Raw genomic sequence first — 23404 nt, 5'->3', positions numbered from 1 at the left:
TTCTAGCTGAGTTACTTTGAACCCATGATCTATCCTCAGTGAGCCTATTTCTTCACCTATGGAAAGGTGACAATGAGACCTACTTGAGTACCATGAGCCCCACCCCTTCCACCCCCTAGCATGGCACCAGTTGGCATGAACTGAGTCTCAGCTTGGGCTCTCTGGCTTGCTTCAGTTGACTTCATTGGCTACCTGGACACCTCTAGGATCTGAGTTTGCAAGCCCTGATCTGGCCCAAGCACCAAGCCACTTCTTGATTCTGTGAGAAAATAGAGACCTATGAGTAAGGGAGCTTGCTGCAGCCATCTGTCTGTCAAAGTCCCTTTAAAATATTCCTGTTATATATGTCCTATTTAGGCCACCAGGGCAGAAACTGTTGGTGGGCAGAGAGTCAGGGATAAAAGTATTCCTGAATGAATGCTTAAAGGATGGGCTCCAGACCAGCACTTTTGGCATCACCTTATACTTGCTGTAAAGGCAGATTCACAGGCCCCTTCTGAGGCCAGCTGAACCAGAAATACTGAGAAGAGCCCAGCAATCTGTGTCACAGCCAGCTCTGAGGGTTCCTCTAATGCAGGCTGACATCTGAGTACAGCTTATCCAAGCAAGTGCTGGCAGTAACAGATCTAACTTGATGGTCTTCTGCCTGGGAAATGGAGGCAGCAAAGGGACTCTGGTGTGTTCTCAAAGGCCGTGGGCAACCCATGAGCTTCTCACAGTTCTCTCAGAAGGGAGCTCATCAAGGAACAAGGTACAGAGCTTCCTCCCATAAGTCTAGCCCCTTAGCCTGGTGCCCAAGCCTTTACAGAAGGCTTCTTCCTCTCTAAACTTAGCTACCAGACTGCTCTGCTCCAGCTCCTTTTCTTCTCCTTTGTGTGGCCATTCCCTGCTTGCTCCTGTTGCCACTGAGTGCTTCTTGTGTGACAGTCCTCCCCAAGTGGAAAGGTCAAAGTCAGCTTTCCCAAATTGTGTTCCTGTTGATGTCAGCAGGTGTTACTGAAAAGAAGCTCTGTGGTCAAGTCAATGTGGGAAATCCTGGCTTACACAAGTAACCGGTGTGGGAGCTACAAAAATGTTTAATATCTGTTGTAAATTCCCAAGGGAGTGGATACAAGAGAGAGAATTTTCCAAAGTGATTTAAACACAGAACTTTTATGAAATATTTGGAGGGGCCTCTTCTGTGGGTCATACTTTCAGAAAGACACATGTTGTCACATACTTCCTCACACGGTTATTTAGGTTTTATTTGTGGACCCAGCCTCTCCACCTAGGCTGATTATACAGCTGCCATTGAACTAACATCAAGCTCTGGGTATCTTAGGTGTTCAGTGAGATTTTGATACCACTGCAGCTGCTATTTTCCATTTGAATAACATTTCTAAAGTAGCCATTTAATGGTTGCACTATCCCTTTAGTCGCTGTATGAGGAAGTAATCTCTAAGATTCAGGTGCTCTAGGACCCAGGCAGACCAATAGATTTCCTCAAATGTTAAAAAGTGATATTTGCAGGATGAGCTGGACCAGAATCTAGGTGTCCTGATTCCCAGCCTAGGTTCAGCTGAGTCTTAGCTGGGTCTGGGGAAGAACGGGTCTTGGGATTTTCCTATATGCCTGAGTGCCCTGCTGTCGACAGGTGGAGAAATGAGGGTGTGGGTGACAGCTGGAGTCTGTCTGGTTGTTCCTGATCCTCACTTCCCAGCATTAAAAATACTTGGATTTCACAACACACTACATCTTAAAGTAACACGGTGTTATATGTAAATTATACCTCGAGAAAGCGGCGCGGAGGGAGGGGGCAGGAAAAAACAGCTTTCAGAAAGCAGAATACAAGAATTCTGGCTTGTCTAGAAGCCTAGACAGAACCTTTCTTTAAAATATATATAATCAGGAGTTCCATGGTGGCCTAGCAGGTTGAAGATCCAGTGTTGCCACTGCTGTGGCTCAAGTCAGTGCTGTGGTGTGGGTTCGTTCCCTGGCCCAGGAACTTCTGCATGTTGTGGGTGCAGCCAATAAATAAATAAACAAAATAAAGTAAAAAATTAGAAGAGCTGATTAGCCCAGTAATAAAAAGGCAGAGAGACGGGCCAGTCTTTGGGATAAGGATGAGGTCTTTCCTTATTTCCCTGTGGATCTAAAGACCTAGTTGACCTCCCATTAAACAGAACACTGATTACCAAGTCACAGACCACTGGACAAAGTCCACTCAACATCTTAGCATCTGAAAAGGGGGGTTCTCGGGGCACCAGGGGCTTGAGGTCTGGTGGGGGCACTGCTACTGTCCAGCCATTTGGTCTGTCTACCTTGATTCTACTAAGGCAAAATAGTTATAAAGTTCAAAATATTGAGTTCTGCAAATGAATCTATTTTTAGCACAATGACATAATAGATGCTTTGCTGATCGCCCCCAGCTGCTCCAGAACACCTAGATCTTAAAGGAAATTTACTTTTTGGATTGTTGTACTTGCAGGAAGTAGAGAAAAATCTCCCAGGAACCCTCCTTCCTAAAGGAAGGGTAACAAATTCCAAGCCAGAACCAGAGCTAAGAGCCAAGAGTGGAGAATAAGCTGCAGAACGAGATTCCTGACAGCAGCACTCTGATTTGTATTTGGGATAGTAAACCTTGAGCCACAGTGAGGAAGGGGAGTTGAACAGAAATCTCTGCATCACACCAAAATAGCAGCAGCCCTCCGACTCCAGCAAAAGCAGGTGCGCATTGTGTTAATGTGTTTTAAGTAGCTGCAAAATATAATCTCCCGGTGCCCCGCCATTTTTCCTTCTCAGAATTTATGTGTCTATTCTCAGAGCTTATTTTTTAGATTAATTTTATATTGTGGTATCAAGTTCCAACATGATTTTATAGATCATGTCAGCAAAGATCGACATTCTACAGTGTCAAATCGTCGCATGTGTGAACAGGATGTATTGGGAGGTACTATCTTCAGGTACAAAGGCCTCTCATCCCTGATAAATGTTACCACTGTGCAGTGACATAGACAGCATTGGTGAGGTTAGAGGGAGACTTGGTTCAACATGTTATTGAGGGGAATTCCTGTCATGGTTCAGCAGAAAGGAATCTGACTGGGATCCATGATGACACAGGTTCGATCCCTGGCCTTTCCCAGTGGATTAAGGATCTAGTGTTGCTGTGAGCTGTAGTGTAGGTCACAGATGCGGCTCAGATCCCGTGTTGCTGTGGCTGTGGCCGGCGGCTGTAGCTCCAAATCAACCTGTAGCCTGGGAACCCCCGTATGCCGCAGGTACAGCCCTGAAAAGACCAGAAAAAAAATTTATTGAAACAAAATGTCATTAAATTTATTTATTTATTTTTGCTTTTTGGGGCCATACCCATGGCATATGGAGATTCCCAGGCTAGGGGTCTAATTGGAGCTATAGCCTATACCAGAGCCACAGCAATGCCAGATCTGAGCTGCATCTGTGACCTACACCACAGCTCATAGCAATGCCGGATCCTTAGCCCACTCAGCAAGGCCAGGGATCAAACCCACAACCCCATGGTTCCTAGTCGGATTCTTTTCCACTAAGCCACAATGGGAACTCCCGAAAGGTCATTAAATTTAAAAGCTACCCATTGTAGTCATCCCTTAGACCAGGCCCTTTATCATGTCCTATTTTAGAGGATACAAAGATGAGTAAGAACCCATTAGGATGGCTACTATCAAAAAAAACAAAATAATAAGTGTTAGCAAGGATGTGGAGAAATTAGAACTCTTGTGCACTTCTGGGGAGAATGTAAAATGATGCATTGCTGTGAAAGACAATACAATGGCTTCTAAAAAAATTAAAAATGGAATTACTATATTATCAAACAATTCTACTTCTGCATATATTAAAAAATTGAAATCAGAACCTTGAAGAGATATTTGTACACCTATGTTCATAGCAACATTATTCACAATAGTCAAAACATATCAGCAGAGCTCCTGCCATGGTGCAATGGGATCGGCAGTGACTTGGGAGCATTGGCACTCAGGTTCAATCCCTGGCCCAGCACAGTGGATTAAGGATCCTGCATTGCCACAGCCATTGCTTAGTTCACAGCCATGGCTTAGTTCACAGCTGTGGCTTGGATCTATGCTTTGGATCTGATCCCTAGCCTGGGAGCTCCATATGCCATAGTGAGGCCACAAAAAAAAAAAAAAAAAGCATAGAACAACCTAACTGTCCACTGATAGATGAGTGGACAAAGTGTGGTATATCCATACAATGGAATAGTATTCAGTCTTAAAGAGGAAGGAAATTCTGACACAAGGATGAACCTCGAGGACATAGGCCAAGTGAAATAAGCCAATCACAAAAGGACAAATAATGAATTATTCCACTTATATGAAGTACCTAGAGAAATCAGATTCATAAGGATGGAAAATATAATGGGAGTTGCCAGGGGCTGGAGGGGAGGGGGAAATGGGGAGTTATTGCCTGATGGGTAGAGTCTCAGATTTGCAAGATGGAAAGAGCTCTGGAGATGGATGGTGGTGATGATGGTTGCACAACAATGTGGATATACCTAATGCCACTGAACTGGACACTTAGAAATGGTTAAGATGGTAAATTTTATGGATGTGGATTTTACTACAATTACAAATAAAAATCATAAAATAGTTTTTTTAAAAGATGAGTGAGGAAAATTGTGTATGCTCAGGGAACTCCAAGGGGAGGAACAGTGCCAGGAAGCACAGGACACAAGCACCCCAGTCAGTCAGAAGTCTGCAGAGAATAGCTCCATGACATAACCTGCCTTGATGCCAGACTTCATCCAGGATCGTGGAGGCTGGATGGCTTAAGGAAGAAATCCAGGCTAGCAGAATCAGAATCAGAAGAGGCTTCTTTAAAGCATATTCCAAAGGCCACCCCTACCTCAATGTTGTCAGTTGGTATGTTCATGAGCTCTCTGAAACCTGAAAATCACTTCTTATTTAATGGACTCCCTTGCTTTCTCCTTCTTCTCTGTGTTTGCCCTCACATGTCTGTCTTAGGTGCTCTGACTTTTGGCCTCACTACTGACGGATGCAGCAGCTCAGGCCCAGCACTGACAACCATCCACCAAACTCAGGTGAATAATTTCCCTGCTCCAGAAGCTTTCAGTTCCCATCCAGAAGGTCACGTTATTCATTAAACAGGCCAAAGCACATTTTGGAAGGTAGCTCTGTTAGTCTGCAGGAACTGCTGAGTTGACACTTCATTAACTGGAAGTGTAGATACTGGCATTAAGCATCCAAAGAAATCCATTAAAATGTATCTAAATATAATCTAAATGCTGAGAAAATATGGCTATGAAATGCTTTCAGTCAAATTCCTGCAAAATCATGACCTATACAGCCAAGTTCTGCATCCTGGCACCATCATGTATATAAAAGGGCCCATCTTCTTAGGAAACTAGTTCTTATTTTGGAAAATAGAGTGCTTCATGATTTATGTTAACATGTAATGATTTTATTATCACCATTAGTTGAAAACGAAGTCATATGTATTTTTATGTCTTGCTGTTCATTTCTAATATGGTAAGTATCCATGGACATATCCTATACCAACAATCTCTTTTTGGGGTCCTCAGTAACTTGTAGGAATATAAAGGGTCCTGAGACCAAACATTAAAAGAATCACTAAGTGCAGAAGTTCCCCACGGAAGAGGAAAGATGTTGGTTACCACAGCTGGAGGTGTGGGTGGTGAGTCCCCAGATTTCTAGCACTGGTTGTAAACAAGAGGTAAAACAATTCAAGCCAGGTGTGAAAACTACTACCTGACAGGGGAGGACCATTCGGGAGGTGCTAGGGCTTATGAGTGTTGTACTTTGCACCATCATTATTGCTAGTCAGCCCCTTTTATTTCACTCCCTCCTGTCCCTCCAGGTCGCCTCTGAGAGTAAGAACTGTGGGCTCTGAGTCCTCTCTGCCCCCATCTTCTGCCCCTCAACAGTCCCCCGGAATCTGGCCAGGCTTCTCTCCTGGGTGAGTACCTGTGTGACCTTGGCTATTGCATACACCATCCACAGAGACTCTGCCCCTGGCAAGGCGAGCCCTCTCTGCACCCTGTGTTAGTCACATGGTGAAATGTCATTATTGTCATCATCATGGTTAATATTTAGAGATTATCTACAATTTCACTTTGCCTTTCTGCAAAATAAGGATAATATTCCCCAACTTCCCTACTTCTCAGGGTTGCTTCAAGAGATAAATTGGTTAATGTGTTGGTCCAATATATGCTTGTGGCCCAAACATTGAAGGTGGTCAATTCAGGACACAGCAGGGAAGGCAGTTTTCCTCCAAAGTCAGGCTGGCTGGTTTGACCCTGATGCCATCATCATTAGTGAGCTGGTCTAGGTGACATTATTTGACTTCTTCATGCATCTCCATCTGTAAAGCAGGAGTGATTGGAGTACCTAAATTTCAGGGGTTTAGTGTAAGACAAGCCCTTGTACAGTAGGCATTAAATGGAAGTTCTTTCTTGTAACATTAAGAGAGACTCTTGGTTCTTATTATAAAACATAACTAGAGGGGGATATTGTCCCTGTTTCTTGAACTCTTTGCGCAGTAAAAATGGAACATAAAATGCTTGGACAGGAGGAGGGCCATACGTACAGGTTAGAATTTTAAGAATAATGGAGACTCATGAAACAGCCTAAGTAGGAGAGAAGTTTCATAAAAAGATAAGTCCCATTCCTGTGTGTGGAGACTGTATTGTGTGGGGACCATGTACAGAGGAGGCATGCAGGCAACTGTTACAATGGTATGAGAGTGGAGAAGTGCAGGGGTTCTGTCAAGCTCTAGGAAGTGGAGGTGATGGGCTTGGTAACTGGTGGGTGATGTGGAAAGTGAGGAGAGGAAGGGGCATAGGATGAGTTCATGTTTTGAGCCAGAGTGAATATTGTTTTCCTTTTCTGACTTGGGCTCTAAAAAAGGTGGAAAAAAATTATATACAAAGAAAAAATATTGAAAATTGGAAAAGAAACAAATAACATACAAGGGAACCCCGATAAGGTTATCAGCAGATTTTTCAGCAGAAACTCTGAAGGCCAGAAGGGAGTGGCATGATATACTTAACAGGATGAAAGGAAAAAACCTCCAACCAAGAGTACTTTACCCAGCAAGGCTCTCATTCAGATTTGAAGGAGAAATCAAAACCTTCACAGATAAGCAAAAGCTAAGAGAATTCAGCAACACTAAACCAGCTTTACAACAAATACTAAAGCAACTTCTCCAGACAGAAAAGACCACAACCAGAAACAAAAATACCTCAAATGACAAGGCTCACCAGTAAAGGTATATATATATAAATATATGAAATCATCCATGCATAATTATATACCAAAATCAGAAATCATGAGAAGAGGAGGGTAAAATGCAGGACACTGGAGATGCACCTGCAGATAAGAGACCAACAACTTAAAACAATCTTGTATATATATATAGACTCTTATATCAAAACTTCAGAAATTGCAATCCAAAAATCTACAATTGATACACACACAAATAAGAAAAATCAACTCAAATACAACACCAAAGATAGTCATCAAACCACAAGAGGAGAGAACAAGAGAAGAAGGGAAGAAAGAAGACCAACAAAAACAAATTCAAAGCAATTAATAAAATGGCAATAAGAACATACATACATACCTTAAATGTTAATGGACTAAACACGCCAACCAAAAGACATAGACTGACTGAGTGGATACAAAAATAAGACCCATATATATGCTGTCTTCAAGAGACCCACTTCACTTCTAGGGACACATACAAATTGAAAGTGAGATGATGGAAGAAAATATTCCATGCAAAGGGGAATCAAAAGAAAGCTGGAGGAGCAATACTCAGACAAAATAGACTTTAAAATGAAGAATATTTTAAGAGACAAAGAAGATCAGTACCTAATGATCAAAGGATCACTCCAAGAAGAAGATATAGCAATTTTAAATATCTACACACCCAGCACAGGTTCACCACAGTATATAAGGCAACTGCTAACAACCTTAAAAGGACAAATCAACAATAACACAATCATAGTGGGGGACTTTAACACCCCACTTACAGCAATGGACAGATCATCCAGACAGAAAATCAATAAGGAAACACAGGCCCCGAATGAAGCATTAGACCAGATGGACTTCATAGATATTTATAGGACATTCCATCCAAAAGCAACAGAATACACATTCTTCTCAAGTGCACGTGGAACATTCTCTAAGACTGATCACATCCTGAAATACAAATCCAATCTTGGGAACTTTAAGAAAATTGGAATCATATCAAATGTCTTTTCTGATCACAACACTATACGACTGGAAATAAACAACAAGAAAAAAACTGCAAAAAACACAAACACGTGGAAACTAGACAACATGCTACTGAACAACCAATAGATCATTGAATAAATCAAAGAGAAAATTTAAAAATACCTAGAAGCAAATGACAACAAAGATACGACACTCCAAAACCTATGGGATACAGCAAAAGCCATTCTAAGAGGAAAGTTTATAGCAATACAAGCCCACCTCAGGAAACAAGAAAAAGCCCTAGAGAGGGAAGAACAGACAAGACCTAAAGTTATCAGAAAGAAATAAATCATAAAGATCAGAGCAGAAATCAATGAAATAAAAAGAAAACCATAGAAATGATCAATGAAACGAAAAGCTGGTTCATTGAAAAGATCAACAAAATTGATAAACCCTTAGCCAGGCTTATCAAGCAAAAACGAGAGAGGACTCAAATCACTAAAATTAGAAATGAAAAAGGAGAAGTAACAACAGACACCACAGAAATACAAAGGATCATAAGAGACTACTATGTGCAACTATACTCCAATAAAACAGAAAACCTAGAAGAAATGGACAAATTCTTAGAAAGGTACAATCTTCCAAGACTAAACCAAGATGAAATAGAAAAAGATGAATGGACCAATCACAAGAACTGAAATTGAAACTGTGATTAAAAAATTTCCAACAAACAAAAGTCCAGGACCAGATGGCTTCACAGGAGAATTCTATCAAACATTTAGAGAAGAGCTAACACCTATCCTTCAGAAAATATTCCAAAAAATCACAGAGAAGGGATGCTCCCAAACTCATTCCATGAGGCCACCATCACCCTGATACCAAAACCAGACAAAGATACCACAAAAAAAGAAAACTACAGGCCAATTTCACTGATGAACATTGATGCAAAATCCTCAACAAAATACTAGCAAACCGCATCTAACAATACATTAAAAGGATTGTACATCATGATCAAGTGGGATTTATCCCAGGGATGAAAGGATTCTTCAATATCCACAAATCCATCAGTGTGATACACCACATTAACAAAATGAAGAATAAAAACCATATGATCCTCTCAATAGACGTGGAAAAAGCCTTTGACAAAATCCAACACCCATTTCTGATAAAAACCCTTCAGAAAGTGGGCATAGAGAGAACCTACCTCAATATAAGAAAGGCCATATATGAAAAACCCACAGCTAATGTCATTCTCAATGGTGAAAAGCTGAAAGAATTCCCACTGAGATCAGGAACAAGACAAGGATGTCTGCTCTCACCACTACTCTTCAGCATAGTTCTGGAAATCCTGGCCACAGCAGTCAGAGAAGAAAAAGAAATAAAAGGAATCCAAATTGGAAAGGAAGAAGTAAAACAATCACTATTTGCAAATGAGATGATACTATACTAGAGAATCCTAAAGACTCTACCAGAAAACTGTTAGAACTCATCAATGCATTTGGCAAAGTCACAGGATACAAAATCAATACACAGAAATAGAAGCATTTCTATACACTAACAATGAAAGATCAGAAAGAGAAATTAGGGAAGCAATCCCATTTACCATCACATCCAAAAGAATCAAATACCTAGGAGTAAACCTACCTAAAGAGACAAAAGACCTGTACTCTGAAAACTAGAAGACACGGATGAAAGAAATCAAAGAGGACACAAAGAGATGGAAAGATACACCATGCTCGTGGATTGGAAGAGTTAATATTATCAAATGACTCTACTACCTAAAGCGATCTACAGATTCAATGCAATCCCTATCAAATTACCAAGGACATTTTTCACAGAACCTGAACAAAATATTTTAAAGTTTGTTTGGAAGCACAAAAGACCCAGAATAGCCAAAGACATCTTGAAAAAGAAATGGAGCTGGAAGAATCAGGCTCCCGGACTTCAGACTATACTACAAAGCAACAGTCATCAAAACTGTATGGTACTGGCACAAAGACAGACATAGAGATCAGTGGAACAGGATAGAAAGCCCAGGATTAAACCCACGCACCTACAGCCAACTCATCTATGACAAAGGAGGCAAGAATATACAATGGAGAAAAGATAGCCTGCTCAACAAATGGTGCTGGGAAAACTGGACAGCCACGTGGAAAAGAATGAAATTAGAACACTCCCTAACACCATACACAAAAAGAAACTCAAAATGGATTAAAGACCTAGATATAAGGCCAGACACTATAAAACTCTTAGAGGAAAACATAGGCCAAACATTCTCTGACATAAACAACAGCAATATCTTCTCAGATACACCTCCTAGAGTAATGACAAGAAAAACAAAAATAAACAAATGGGACCTAATCAAACTTCAAAGTTTCTGCACAGCAAAGGAAACCCTAAATAAAACAAAATGACAACCCACAGAATGGGAGAAAATCCTTGCAAAGGAATCAACTGATAAGGGATTAATCTCCAAAATTCATAAACACATCCTACCACTCAGTACCAAAAAAAAAACAAATAACCCCATCAAAAAATGGGCAGAAGATCTAAACAGACAATTCTCCAAAGAAGACATATGGATGACCAAAAAACACATGAAAAGATGTTCAACATCACTCATTATTAGAAAAATGCAAATCAAAATTACTATGAGGAACCACCTTACACCAGCCAGAATGGCCATCATCCAAAAGTCTACAAACAATAAGTGCTAGAGAGGGTGTGGAGAAAAAGGAACCCTATTACACTGTTGGTGGGATTGTAAATTGGTACAACCGCTGTGGAAAACAGTATGAGATTCCTCAGAAAACTAAACATAGAACTACCATTTGATCCAGCAATCCCATTCCTGGGCATCTATCCAGAGAAAACCATGACTTGCAAAGATACATGTACTCCAATGTTCATTGCGCACTATGTGCAATAGCCAAGACATGGAAACAACCTAAATGTCCATCGACAGAGGAGTGGATCCAGAAGATGTGGTACATATACACAATGGAATATTACTCAGCCATTAAAAGTTACAAAATACTGGCACTTTTAGCAACATGGGTGGACCTAGAAACTATCATGCTAAGTGAAGTCATTCAGACAATGAGACACCAACATCAAATGCTATCACTGACATGTGGAATCTGAAAAAAAGGACAGACTGAACTTCTTTGCAGAACAGATACTGACTCATGGACTTTGAAAACTATGGTTTCCAAAGGAGACTGTTCGGGGGCGGGAGCTGGGGTTGTGGGATGGAAATCCTATAAAATTGGATTGCGATGATCATTGTACAACTATAAATGTAATAAATTCATTGAGTAATGAAAAAATTAAGTAAAAATAAATAAATAAAATGAAATAAAACTAAAAAGGTGGAAAAATGAAGCTTCGGTTTTGACTTGGTAGAATTTAAGACTTTTCCAGGCAGTACCTGCCAGCATCTCTCTTCCACCTGGCCCCTCTCAAACCACCCACAAACCCAGCTACCTAAGAAACTCAGAGCCCTTGTATAATATTTGTCCCTCTGTCCCTCTAGGGAGTTCCTGCTGTGGCTCAGTGGTAATGAACCTGGTTAGTAATCATGAGGACACAGATTTGATCCCTGGGCTCACTCAGCTGGTCAAGGATCTGGCATTGCTGTGAGCTGTGGTGGAGGCTGGCAGCTGCAGCTCTGATTCGACCTCTAGCCTGGAAACTTCCATATGCCACTGGTGTGGCCCTAAAAAGACAAAAAAAAAAAAAAGTCCCTCTGTGAGCATGACCTCCTTCCTTATGGGAATTTGGGCCAGCTCACTGATGTGTGGGGGCTGCTTCTATGCCCCTCAGCAGACTCCTGTCCCTGTACCTCCTCTGCCATTCCAAAGGAAGCACGGGATCTGCTTTCCTAGGAAAGAGGGGTATGCAGAATGTCCTCTTCTAGGAAGTCCGCACGTCCTCAACCTCCATTTCAGAAGCAGATATTTCTAGAGGGCACTCGCCCAGCACAACTCTCTTAAATTGGGTTCCCCTAAAAACAGAGGGTGAGATAAAGTCTGGAGTACAGATGGTTTAATGAGGTGATTCTAGGAAGCAGAAATGAGGGAGCAGGGCAAGGGAGAGAGGAAAGAGGAAAATCCGGTATCAACCTCTTGACCCTGACCTGGACCCTTTTACTCCAGAAGGTGACATAAGGCAGCTTCTGGAGGGAGATGAGCAGCCATCTGCCTATTCCTTGGGGAAGTGGGGCGGGGGCGGGGGGGGGCGGCTGTCAGGAGGCCTGAAAATAAGAGGGAGGGGAGAATAAACCCAGCTCCAACCCACAGAACTGAACTCTGCCAGTCCCTAGGGAGTATTTGTTCTCCTTGAAAAGGGGAGGCATTAAATGCCTGTGATTGGCAATTTTTTACAAAGTCATCAGAGAAAAACGCACGGTGCTCTGGTTTGCCCCTTCAGCCTTCACATTTTTCCCCACCATCATCTTCCTTTGCTCTGAGTCTCTTTTATTTTTATTCTTAATACCTTGTTCTTTTGTCTCACTGCCCTTAAATCTCCTTTGTGAACAAGATGCAGTTTAGAGAAATAGGTGAGGATGAGTGAGGGGCCCCTCCTGGCATCCTCTAAACAGATTCCTCCCCGTCTTCTCAGAGGAGCATCCTATAGAGTCAGATCTGAGAATTCTCTGCCACTGGAAGGAATTGCCGGTGAGAAATGCTGTCACATGCTTGCTTTCATGAACTCAGCCACAGGCTGTTCGGAAACTTGAATCCAGTGGCTCCCTAGGAGGAGTCTGCCCACAGCATGGAACCCTGGACCCTTCTGGACCCAGAAACTCGTGGCTGGGCTGCTGGAGGCAGATCCATGGTTGACCGTCCCCACATTCCTGATCACGCTGACCCATGGTCAACATCTGAAGGATGACTGTGAATGTGATGCTTCTCTAGAATAAGCATCTGCGGGAAACCCGAAGCTGTCTGTTAGGTCTGTTGGGCCAAAGGAAGCCTGCTGGGTTTCTTCCACCTCTGCCAGCAACAAAATGTACTGTCAGTATCACAGTCTATGGGCAGAGAATGCGTTGGGCACCGAGGCAGAAATCCTATAATGGGTAAGGCTCCCAGCCAAGCACATTTAAATAGCACTGATAACAGAGTGAGTACCTTGTTTCCCCAACACAGCATTCTCTGTAAGCAGGGATCCTGCCAGCTGGGCGAGAAGCCACAATCGCCCCACATTTTATGGAGAGGGGGTTGAAAGTGTGGACTCATCCAAGAAACTAACCAAGGTCATACCGTTGGTCTATAATAGAGGTGACTTTTTTCTGTAAGGTTGATGTCCTGTTTACTCTACCAGGACATCTGCCCTCAGGTGATGCCAGTGCTGGTGGAAGCCACAAGCAGCCTATGATGGGACTCATCCTACAAATGTTACAAATCCTTGAAAAGAAATATTCTACTGAAAAGTATACCTGCATATGCATACCCATGCACAAGCCCCCACCAGAAGTACCTCCCCACTTCTCATATCCATCCCACCCTGACTTTGCCACTGTTTATCGCTTTTGGGATCACAGAATTCCATAACGAGGCTCTGGCAGGTGGGGTAGGCTGCAGTCTTAGATACCTTCTTGGTTCATAGGGAAAGTATTCATACCTGATAGGTTTATGCAGGCCTACATCAAACAAAAGGTAGCATCATTGAAACCAGGGATAAAGTCAGACCCATGTCCCTTCCTCTCTTCCTGTGCAATAGCAGATATGGCCTGGTCACCACAGTCAGATTCCTATGGAAGCTGAGTTTTTCCTTGACACGAATTAATCCAATTCTGAGCCAGGCCCATGCAGCATCTTTCAAGGCTTCTGATGAGGATTGAAACCTGCACAGACCTTACTGGGTTGGCCACTTCTTATTCTTCTGCCCATATCATTTGGTGAGGAGAGAAGGGATCCTACCCACTGTTCCTACTGCAGGGATAGACTGAGGTTGGACATAGCTGACAAAAACCGAGGTGGGGAAAGCTGGTGTGGAGGCAAATCTATGGGCTGAGCTGAGTCTAATAGGTTTCTCTATTAGGAATGTAAATTACAAAACTCAGACCCTGTGACTAGACGCTGGGTCATGGAAAGTCAGGCCATGCTGCTGCCATGGTGAGCCGGAGCCACAGTCATTCAAATATTTTTTGAGTGTCTATTAGGTGGAGGAATCAGAAGCAGAAACAGGAGAGTCTTATGGCCCAAGAGTTAGAGACCTCAGGTTCTGACTTAATAGACTCTGTCCCCTGAGCCTGGCTGACTTTATATTCAGCCCTTGGAAGCCTATGCAATGCCTCACAAATGATCCCTCTTTTCTGCCTCACAAATGATCCCCCTCCACAGGGGGATTCTTTTTCTTTCTGCTCTGTGTACTTGCAGCAAGACAGCTCCTTATCCTCTCTGTGAAGGTCAATGGCAGTGGGATGTGTGGTCAGGCCAGTGATGCTGCTGCTGAAGGCAGAAGACTGCCCAGCACCTACTGTCTCCTGAGTCACTGCAGAGTCTCAGGGGTACAGGCACACACTGGCCAGGTGAGAGGGCTCTTTGTGTGAGGCAGAGCTGCTAGAGAAAGGGCTCAAGAAGGAACAGCAAAACTGTTAGCAATAAAGTAGATCTAAGATATTTCTCTGATTCTTGGGGAGTTCCCGTTGTGGCTCAGCGGAAACAAATTCAACTAGAAACCATGAGGTTGCAGGTTCAATCCCTGGCCTTGCTCAGTGGGTTAAGGATCTGGCATTGCCATGAGCTATGGTGTAGGTCACAGACGTAGCTTGGATCCTGCATTGCTGTGGCTGTGGTGTAGGCCAGCAGCCACAGCTCCGATTAGAGCCCTAGCCTGGGAACCTCCATATGCCGCAGGTGCAGCCCTAAAAAGACAAAAGACATAAACAAACAAACAAAAGATATTTCGCTGATTCTAAACATGCTTTTTTTTTTTCCTTCATGGTTTAACATTTGTGAGATCAGGATGTATCTCACAATTCCTGGTCTGGCAGCTAGAACCATTGTCATTATCATGAACAAACTTGGCCAGGGCTGTTGCCAGTATTGTCGCTTTAGCATTGTCAGAGCTACAAATGTTGAGTCTATTATTGAAAATATCTTCAGAAAGATTTCACTGTAATTTGGCAAACAAAAAAAAAATGCCTTGTGTTTGCAGAAAAGGCATGGAAACAGAGCAGTCGAGTATATATTTTATATTAATGAAGCAGATATTCTTGTTAAAGGAGTGATTGCAATCTCATATTTCTTTCAAAGCAATAACCAAAAGCTTTAGAAACCCACAAGTAGAAGAAATGTGGGTACATTTTGTTACTGAGATAAATATACAAGGATGGTTTATCACAATGAGACTAAAGGCAGGAGAAATTGCCATGTCTCTCAGAACCAATAAAAGGCATTTCAAAGCACTGGAAAGTTGGTGTGCCCCATCCATGCACTGAGTGGGGACATTGTTAAGCCTGTGTCCTAGTGTACTTGGTGCTGTTTGTTATTTTTCTTTTTTTTAGTGGCACATAAAATCATGGTATGACTTACAGTGAAGGAATCTTGGATTAGACAAGAGACATTAATAATAACCATCAAACTGTGGCTGAACCGACTTACACCCAACCAAGAAGAAAGCCAAAGGCCACTCAGGCTTCAGCCCCTGTTAATCCCTAAAGGACAACAGTAGGAGAGAGCAAAGGGTCTCACGTGGTTCTATAGAACTTCAAAGTTACAGGCTTTGTGGCTACAAGTTTAATACATGAGACACACCCTCTGCGCTATAGGCTCAGTACAGGCACCAGATGCTTAGGAACTTGTACTTGGCCATGTTGTCTATTGGTTTTAATTAAGATGTGAAAAAAAAAGGAGTCTCCTTTGTGGCTCAGCAATGAACAAACCCGAATAGGATCCATGAGGATGCAGGTTTGACCCATGGCCTCACTCAAAGGGTTAAGGATCCAGAGTTGCCATGAGCTGCGGTGTAGGTTGCAGACACCATCCAGATCCCACCTTGCTGTGGCTGTGATGTGGGCCAGCAGCTATAGCTCTAGTTCGACCCCTGGCCTGGTAACCTCCGTATACCATGGGTACAACCCTAAAAAACAAACAAACAAACAAACTAAAAGATGTGGAGTGAAGCTGGAGGAAAGCCACAGTATCCTGTTTTTCTCTTCACTTCTCACAGAGAGCCCACTGTTCCCGGGTCCATGTCTGGCATACCTTCCTTCTTTCTGCCTCCCTAGCCCCTTCCTTTCTCTATCTCTCTCTTCCTTTCTCTATCTCTGTCTTTCTTTTACCTCCTCATAGTAGCAGGCTATACATAATGGAGAGAAAGGAAAGTTTGGGTAAGACGGGGGTAACAACTAGGGGTAAGTTCAGTATGTATGCATGTATGTGCAGGTGCACACATGTATACATATGGGTGCAGAGACAATGTTTCCTCTCCCATTTGCAATGGGGTCTTAAGAAACAACAATATGAGAAGTAAGTTCCTCTCAAAGCACCAAAACAAAAAAAAAAAGATCATTCAGGAACATGGAGTTCCCGTCATGCTCAGCAGTAATGAACCCAACTAGTATCCATGAGGACTCAGGTTTGATCCCTGGCCTTGCTCAGTGGGTTAAGGATCTGGCATTCCATGAGCTGTGGTGTGAGTTGCAGACATGGCTCATATCCTGCATTGCTGTGGCTGTGGCTACGGCCAGCAGCTGCAGCTCCAACTCGACCCCTAGTCTGGAAACTTCCATATGCTGTGGGTGCAGCTGTAAAAGACAAGAAAGAGAGAGAGAAAGAGAGAAAGAGAAAGAAAGAAAGAAAGAAAGAAAGAAAGAAAGAAAGAAAGAAAGAAAGAAAAGAAAGAAAGAAAGAAAGAAAGAAAGAGAAAGAAAGAAGGAAGGAAAGAGAAAGAAAGAAAAAGGGAAAGAAAGAAAGGGTAGGTGGAAAGAAAAAAGAAGGAGAGAGGAAGGAAAGAAAGAACAAAGAAGGAAGGAAGAAAAAGAAAGAAAGAAAGGAAGAAAGAAAAAGCATATATATATGCTTCCTGGTCTAAATTACCTCCACTTCTATTCTTTTTTATGGCTGAATAGTACTCCATTATATATATATATATTTATATATATGTATCATATTTTCTTTATCCATTCCTCTGTCGATGGACATCTAGGTTTTTTCCATGTCTTGGCTGTTGTGAATAGTGCTGCTATGAGCATTGATGTGCATATATCTTTTTGAATTATGGTTTTCTCTGGATATATGCCCAGGAGTGGGATTGCAGGATCATATGGTAACTCTATTTTTAGGGTTTTTTTAAAGAAACCTCCATACTATTCTCCACAGTGGTTGTACCAATTTACATTCCCACCAGCAATGTAGGAGGGTTCCTTTTCAGTTTGCAAAATGACTTATGACTCTAAAACCTTATTCTATGACAAAGCCTTCAATTGCATATTATCTTTGCTAAAGAGAACCTTTGTCTTTATAACATGAGTACAATGGTAATTGTAAGTCAACTGTTGTCATTTTGACAACATCAGCCTAAAGTCATCCAAAAGAGGCTTAGCAACAGATTAAAAGTTCAAAGCTGTCACTTCAAGACAAGGATCACTTGGTGCCCACATGATGTCAACACAGCTCATAAACTGCATGGCAAAAACTGGGTTGACTGTGAGTGTATCATCCATATGAATGAGAGCTTGGTTAAGTCTTTCAAGACCATCAACTTTTGAGAACGTAACATTTTCAAGAACGTTATCTTTGGGGAAAAGAAAAAAAAAATGTAATTCTCCTAGAATTCTCTCATCCACAGATACCACTGTGTGATCTCTGCCATTTTCATTGTTCAGGAGAAGAACCAGGCCAGAGAGATGAGAGAAAACTGACTCAAGGCCACTCAGTTGCTTCATGGAATGGCTGAAACTCCAGCCCAGAGCCTGTTCTATTCTACTGAGCTTTGCCTCTATATCATTTCAGCTCTTGTATTCCAAGAAGCAGTCTGGTCTCAGTTCAGATATACAAAATGGTGATGTTAAAGGATACTTAGTGTTTCTTAGTTTAATTATTTTTTAAATACATATTATCTGTGTCTCCATTAAAACCTGGAAATAGGAGTTCCTGTTGTGGCTCAGTGGAAACGAATCAGACCAGTAACCACGAGGTTGCTGGTTTGATCCCTGGCCTCGCTTAGTGTTAAGGATCCGGCGTTGCCTCGAGTGGGGCCCTAAAAAGCAAAAACAACAACAACAACAACAACAACAAACACCTGGAAACAGTTTCACATTAATGTTATCAATTCATAGAGGATAATTCTGTTTCTAAGATACAACCAGAGCTCCCTCTAATGGCTATTTATTTGGAGAGCAAATTCTGGGGGAATTGAAATAACCCCTGATTTTTTTTAGAATTAAGGATGTCTAAAATTATTACTGTATAATGAGTCATTATTTGCCTTTGCAAGTAGATCATTTTAAAACAAGACTTACCTGAAGTGATGATTAATTTTATGTGTCAAGATTGACTGGGCCACAGGATGCCCATATATTTGGTCAGACATTATTTTGAATATGTCTGTGAGTGTGTTTTGGATGAGATTAACATTTGTATCAGTAGCCTAAGTAGACTGCCCTCCCTGGTGTAGGTGGGCCTTGTCCAATCAGTTGAAAGCCTGGAGCAAAAAGGCTGAGCTTCTCTCAAAACAGGGAACTCCTACTGCTGACTGTTGAGTTGGGGCATCAGTTTTCCCTGCCTTTGGTGTGGAACTGAAACATTGTCTTTTCCTGGGTCTTTAACCTGGCAACTTTGGGACTGAGACACTGTCATTTCTCTTCGTTCCCAGGCCTTCAGACTCAGAGTAGAATGGCACCATCAGCAATCTTGGGTCTCAGCTTGCAGCTGCAGATCTAAGACTCTATCATCAGGCAAGCCATGTGAACTCTGGCTAGTATATTTGATTTCAAAGCACTTTTATCAAAAACATGAAAAAAGAAAACAGTTACTGTGTAGGGTAGTTCTCCTTGAAGTGCAAGTCTGCCTACCATCATGGATGGTTTTGACTAATTAGTAGTAAGTCAGGCTGACAGTACAGAACACAAGAAAACTGAGATCTGTGACCACTGTTTTTTAAAAAACATCATATAACATTAAATGTAAGTGTATTCAATAAAAGTTATATCAACTCTACTGATATTGCATTTTTCATATTTTATTTATTACCACATTTGATTGGCTCCTTGCAGCCATGCTGAGAGACAGAGCAGATATCCTGATCTCAGTATAGAGATTCATAACCTGATCCCCTCAGGTAGTAACTGATCTCTAATACTGTGGCTTTTCCATTGTAACCACAAGATCACTCTGAGTCATTCTCTGCCATAAACCAGTAAAACAGCATCTCCAGTTATTTCACTATAGTAACTATTGATGACTTTCAATCCAAAATGTGCTATTCAACGGCTGTTTTCTGGCTAAAGTGGTTCAATAGCCTGGAGCAGAATGAAAACAATCCCTGGCTCTTAAGATATACAAGAGATGAAGCTTACTTACTGTCTCACACAAATATCTTCATATTGAAATTCCAGGTGTATTTTTTTTTGAAGAGTTTTATTTTGATCCTTTCTTACCAGAAATCCCTGAGTGGAAACTCAACTACGTGGCTCTTATAGAATTATTGACTTTATCTTTGGGACAGAAACAAAAACAATCCTCATCCACCAATGTTACCATTCCCTTTCATCTGGACTTGCTACAGATAACAACCAGGACTTGCTCTTTAAACTAGGTTTTTATATCATCTCAGTTACCCTGGACCTTGCTTTCTTCATTTATATGTCTCAGAGATTCTTCACTAACAACAAACAAAGCTTTCACTCCTTTTCTAAGTATTACATATTGTTCCATTATATGAATTCCCAATAATGAATGTGACACCTTTTTAGTGAAATTCAAATCAAGAAATCTTTATTCAAGTCTGGAAGGCAGAATAGAATATATTATGATGTGATGAATAATGCTTAAGGATAAATGACAAAAACACTACATTTAATGTTCCGTTGATAAAAATGTTTATAAATACAATGACTTCTATTTGCTCTGTCTTCATGAAAAAATCATAGCTGGAATTCCATGTTAGCATGGATGGACTGACATTTCTCAGTCTCCTACATCCATGACATGCATAACCACAGAAGGGAATCAGATTACCCATATTACAATTATAGGATTATCTATGTAGAAGGAGATGATGTCCAGGGTACAGCCCAAGATCTGTAAAATCTTGGTAAATGTTACCCAAATGTAGGCCTTTTCGCAAAACTGAAAACAAAACCCAAAATTTGCTATCGTCCCCTTTTCTTTTTTTTTTAATTTAATTTTATTTATTTTTTTCCGCTGTACAGCATGGGGACCAAGTTACACTTACATGTATACATTTTTTTTTCCTCCCTTTGTTCTGTTGCGATATAAGTATCTAGACATTTTTCTCAATGCTGCACAGCAGGATCTCATTATAAATCCATTCCATCATCCCCTTTTCTTTCCTATCTATGTATAAAAGACACAGAAATCATTTTTCACTATGTCCATTTCTTCAATCTCTTTTATGCTACCTCGCTAGAAGACAAAGAAAAAACACACTCAATAAAGTTAGAAAGCTATAAATATGTAAGAACTAAATTCAGGAGAATGCAGAAGAGCAAACTGAAGAAGAAAGTTCAAATACTATTTATCAGAAGTAGAGAGTGGCAGGAACAATTTATTGTTCACTGAAATCTGGTTTTCTTCTTCTTGGTCACACAACCAGATTGCACTCCCCAGCTTCCTTTGCAATTTGCACTTCAGCCAATAGGATGTGAACAGAAGTTACACGTGCTGCTTGTGGCAGTGATCCATGAAAACCTTTCTTTGCATCTTCCACACTCTTCCCTTCTTCCACTTGATTGGGAAGGACGTGACAGTAGTGACCTTGAAAGCCCTGTTCTGAGGATGGCAGAGCCTCTTTCATCCTAGGTCCTTAAATGTCTACCTGGGGAAGAGGTGTCCACAAACCTGCTCAAGACTGTCACCTGAGCCTGGGCACAAATTGTGGATTGTCTTTGACTCATTAATCAGTAGTTGTTACTTCAGCCTGGTATAGCATAAATAACACATGTGATTGACACAAAACACTATAAACCCATATTTTGTATTGGATTTCGGTAGGTTTTTTGACAGATGGGAAATAGCCTAGACAGATATTCACACAGCAAACAGCAGTTTAGGGTATGCCTGGTTTGAGAATGGCGTTAGCCCTCCTTTTCAACATTGGAGTGGGTCTCAGCTAGAACAAGGGGTTAGCAGATCTTCTAAAGAGGTAAGACCAGAACACTTAGGGAGTGTTGCTAATGAGCCTCAGGAAATTTCTGGGGCAGGAGGTGTCCAGTTGAAGGGCATCACCAGTTCAGAAAACAGGGTCATAACTGAAAGTTGAGGAGGCCACGGTGTCTGTGAGTCACTGAGTCAAAACTAGGAAGAAGACCTGTGGTCAGTTTCTGGAGTCAGCCAATTTGACAAAACCAAGAACTCCTGGAGATGGCAGGTCAAGAAAGCCAGGATGTAGGCTACTGGGTTCAAAACCCAGCCTCATTCCTGCCTAAGTATGCAATCTTGGACAACTTATTGTTTCTGGGCTGATTTATTTCTTCTACAAAACTTGGATTACAAAGCTAGGTATTTCAGAGTGTCATTGTGAAAATTAGATCTATCTTTGGGGCTTAGTTCAGTGCCTGGCACCTAAAAGCATTCAGTAAATGATGGTTAGGTTTTTTTGTTTTTTGGTTTTTGGTTTTTTTTGTCTTTTTTTTTTTTTTTTTTTTTTTTTTGGCCATTTCTTGAGCCGCTCCCACGGCATATGGAGGTTCCCAGGCTAGGGGTCTAATCGGAGCTGTAGCCACGGGCCTACGCCAGAGCCACAGCAACGCAGGATCCAAGCCGCGTCTGTGACCCACACCACAGCTCACAGCAATGCTGGATCCTTAACCCACTGAGCAAGGCCAGGGATCGAACCCGCAACCTCATGGTTCCTAGTCGGATTCATCAACCACTGCGCCATGACGGGAACTCCCAGTGATGGCTATTTTTTATGAAGATGATTGAGGAGGGTGGCACATACCTGGGGGAATCAGGATCCAGTGCAAACCAGGAGCCTGGCCAGAAATGGTTCAGTACCAGATTTCACTCAATGCAGAGACTCCCATTTGAAGCTGTGGCCTGTGGCTTTGGGTCTTGCGCCATCTGGATCTGAAGTGTGGAGTAGCTGGGTCATTCCACTGCTCACCACCAGTGGCCACTACCGGCCAGACAGCATGTAGGACTTACAGGGGGCGGGGAATCAACAGCAGAAGCACCCATCCTGAGGGAAGACACGGCTGAGTCCTCCCAGGGGGACACCAGAGAGTGTCAGTTCATGAGATTTCCCAGGAAAAGAGGGCTTGCCTGGGTGTCAGAACCTCAGGTCCTCTAAATATCAGCTATGTGACTTTGGAGTGGGTCTCAGAACTTTACTTTTTTCTCATTTAAAATACTATCTCAGGAGTTTCCATTGTGGCACAGCAGAAACGAATCCAACTAGTATCCATGAAGATGCGGGTTCCATCCCTGGCCTCGCTCAGTGGGTCGGGGATCCGGCATTGCCATGAGCTCTGGTGTAGGTCACAAATGCGGCTTGAATCTGGTGTTGCTGTTGCTGTGGCTGTGGCATAGGCTGGCACAGCTCCGATTCGACCCATAGCCTGGGAACTTCCATATGCCACAGGTACAGCCCTAAAAAGAATAATTAATTAATTAACTAATTAATTAAAAATATAAATAAATAAATAAAATGCTACTCAAATTGCTGTGTTATGCGTAAAGAAGTTAACAGGGTATTGTGAAATACCTGAGAGGACACAGCTCAATAAATCTTTAATACATGTCAGTGGAGGCGGGGGTAGGGGATGGTGTTAATATGGTCTGTGCTAATGGGTAGGTGGCTGGGCTGGGCATGGGGACAGTTCACTTTATTTCAAAACCACACCCAGAAGCACTGTTGGTTATAATTAAATAGCTAATACTGTCTAGTGTGGGGCGAGTTGGCTCTGGTGCTATAAGTTACCATTAAGGCTCTGTGTGTGCTCAGTCTAGTGGGCATAACTTGGCATTCTGGGGGCTGCTCCC

The 23404-nt window shown here is 42.0% G+C and overlaps 1 long non-coding RNA gene across 2 annotated transcripts in view; it reads left to right on the top strand.

The window, feature by feature from the left end:
• The first annotated feature begins 628 nt into the window (after positions 1–628).
• The window catches only part of LOC110256426 (uncharacterized), a 51334-nt gene continuing 28558 nt past the window's right edge, over positions 629–23404 (top strand). Inside the window, exons 1-4 of one of the 2 annotated variants that reach the window (XR_014822804.1) lie at positions 629–751; positions 2468–2706; positions 4995–5071; positions 5869–5967. This is a non-coding gene — a long non-coding RNA (uncharacterized LOC110256426). Of the gene's footprint in view, positions 752–2467; positions 2707–4994; positions 5072–5868; positions 5968–12851; positions 16743–23404 lie in introns of those variants that run through there. The other variant, XR_014822805.1, reaches the window with a different exon arrangement.

Source organism: Sus scrofa, chromosome 13 (assembly GCF_054392235.1).
Source record: "Sus scrofa isolate SSC_HxYL_T2T_F1_AM1 chromosome 13, Sscrofa_HxYL_maternal_Yorkshire_Landrace_v2.0, whole genome shotgun sequence".
NCBI classification, from domain to species: Eukaryota; Metazoa; Chordata; class Mammalia; order Artiodactyla; family Suidae; genus Sus; species Sus scrofa.
Note: the sequence above shows the minus strand (reverse complement) of the source record. Positions and strands in the feature narration are given on the sequence as shown.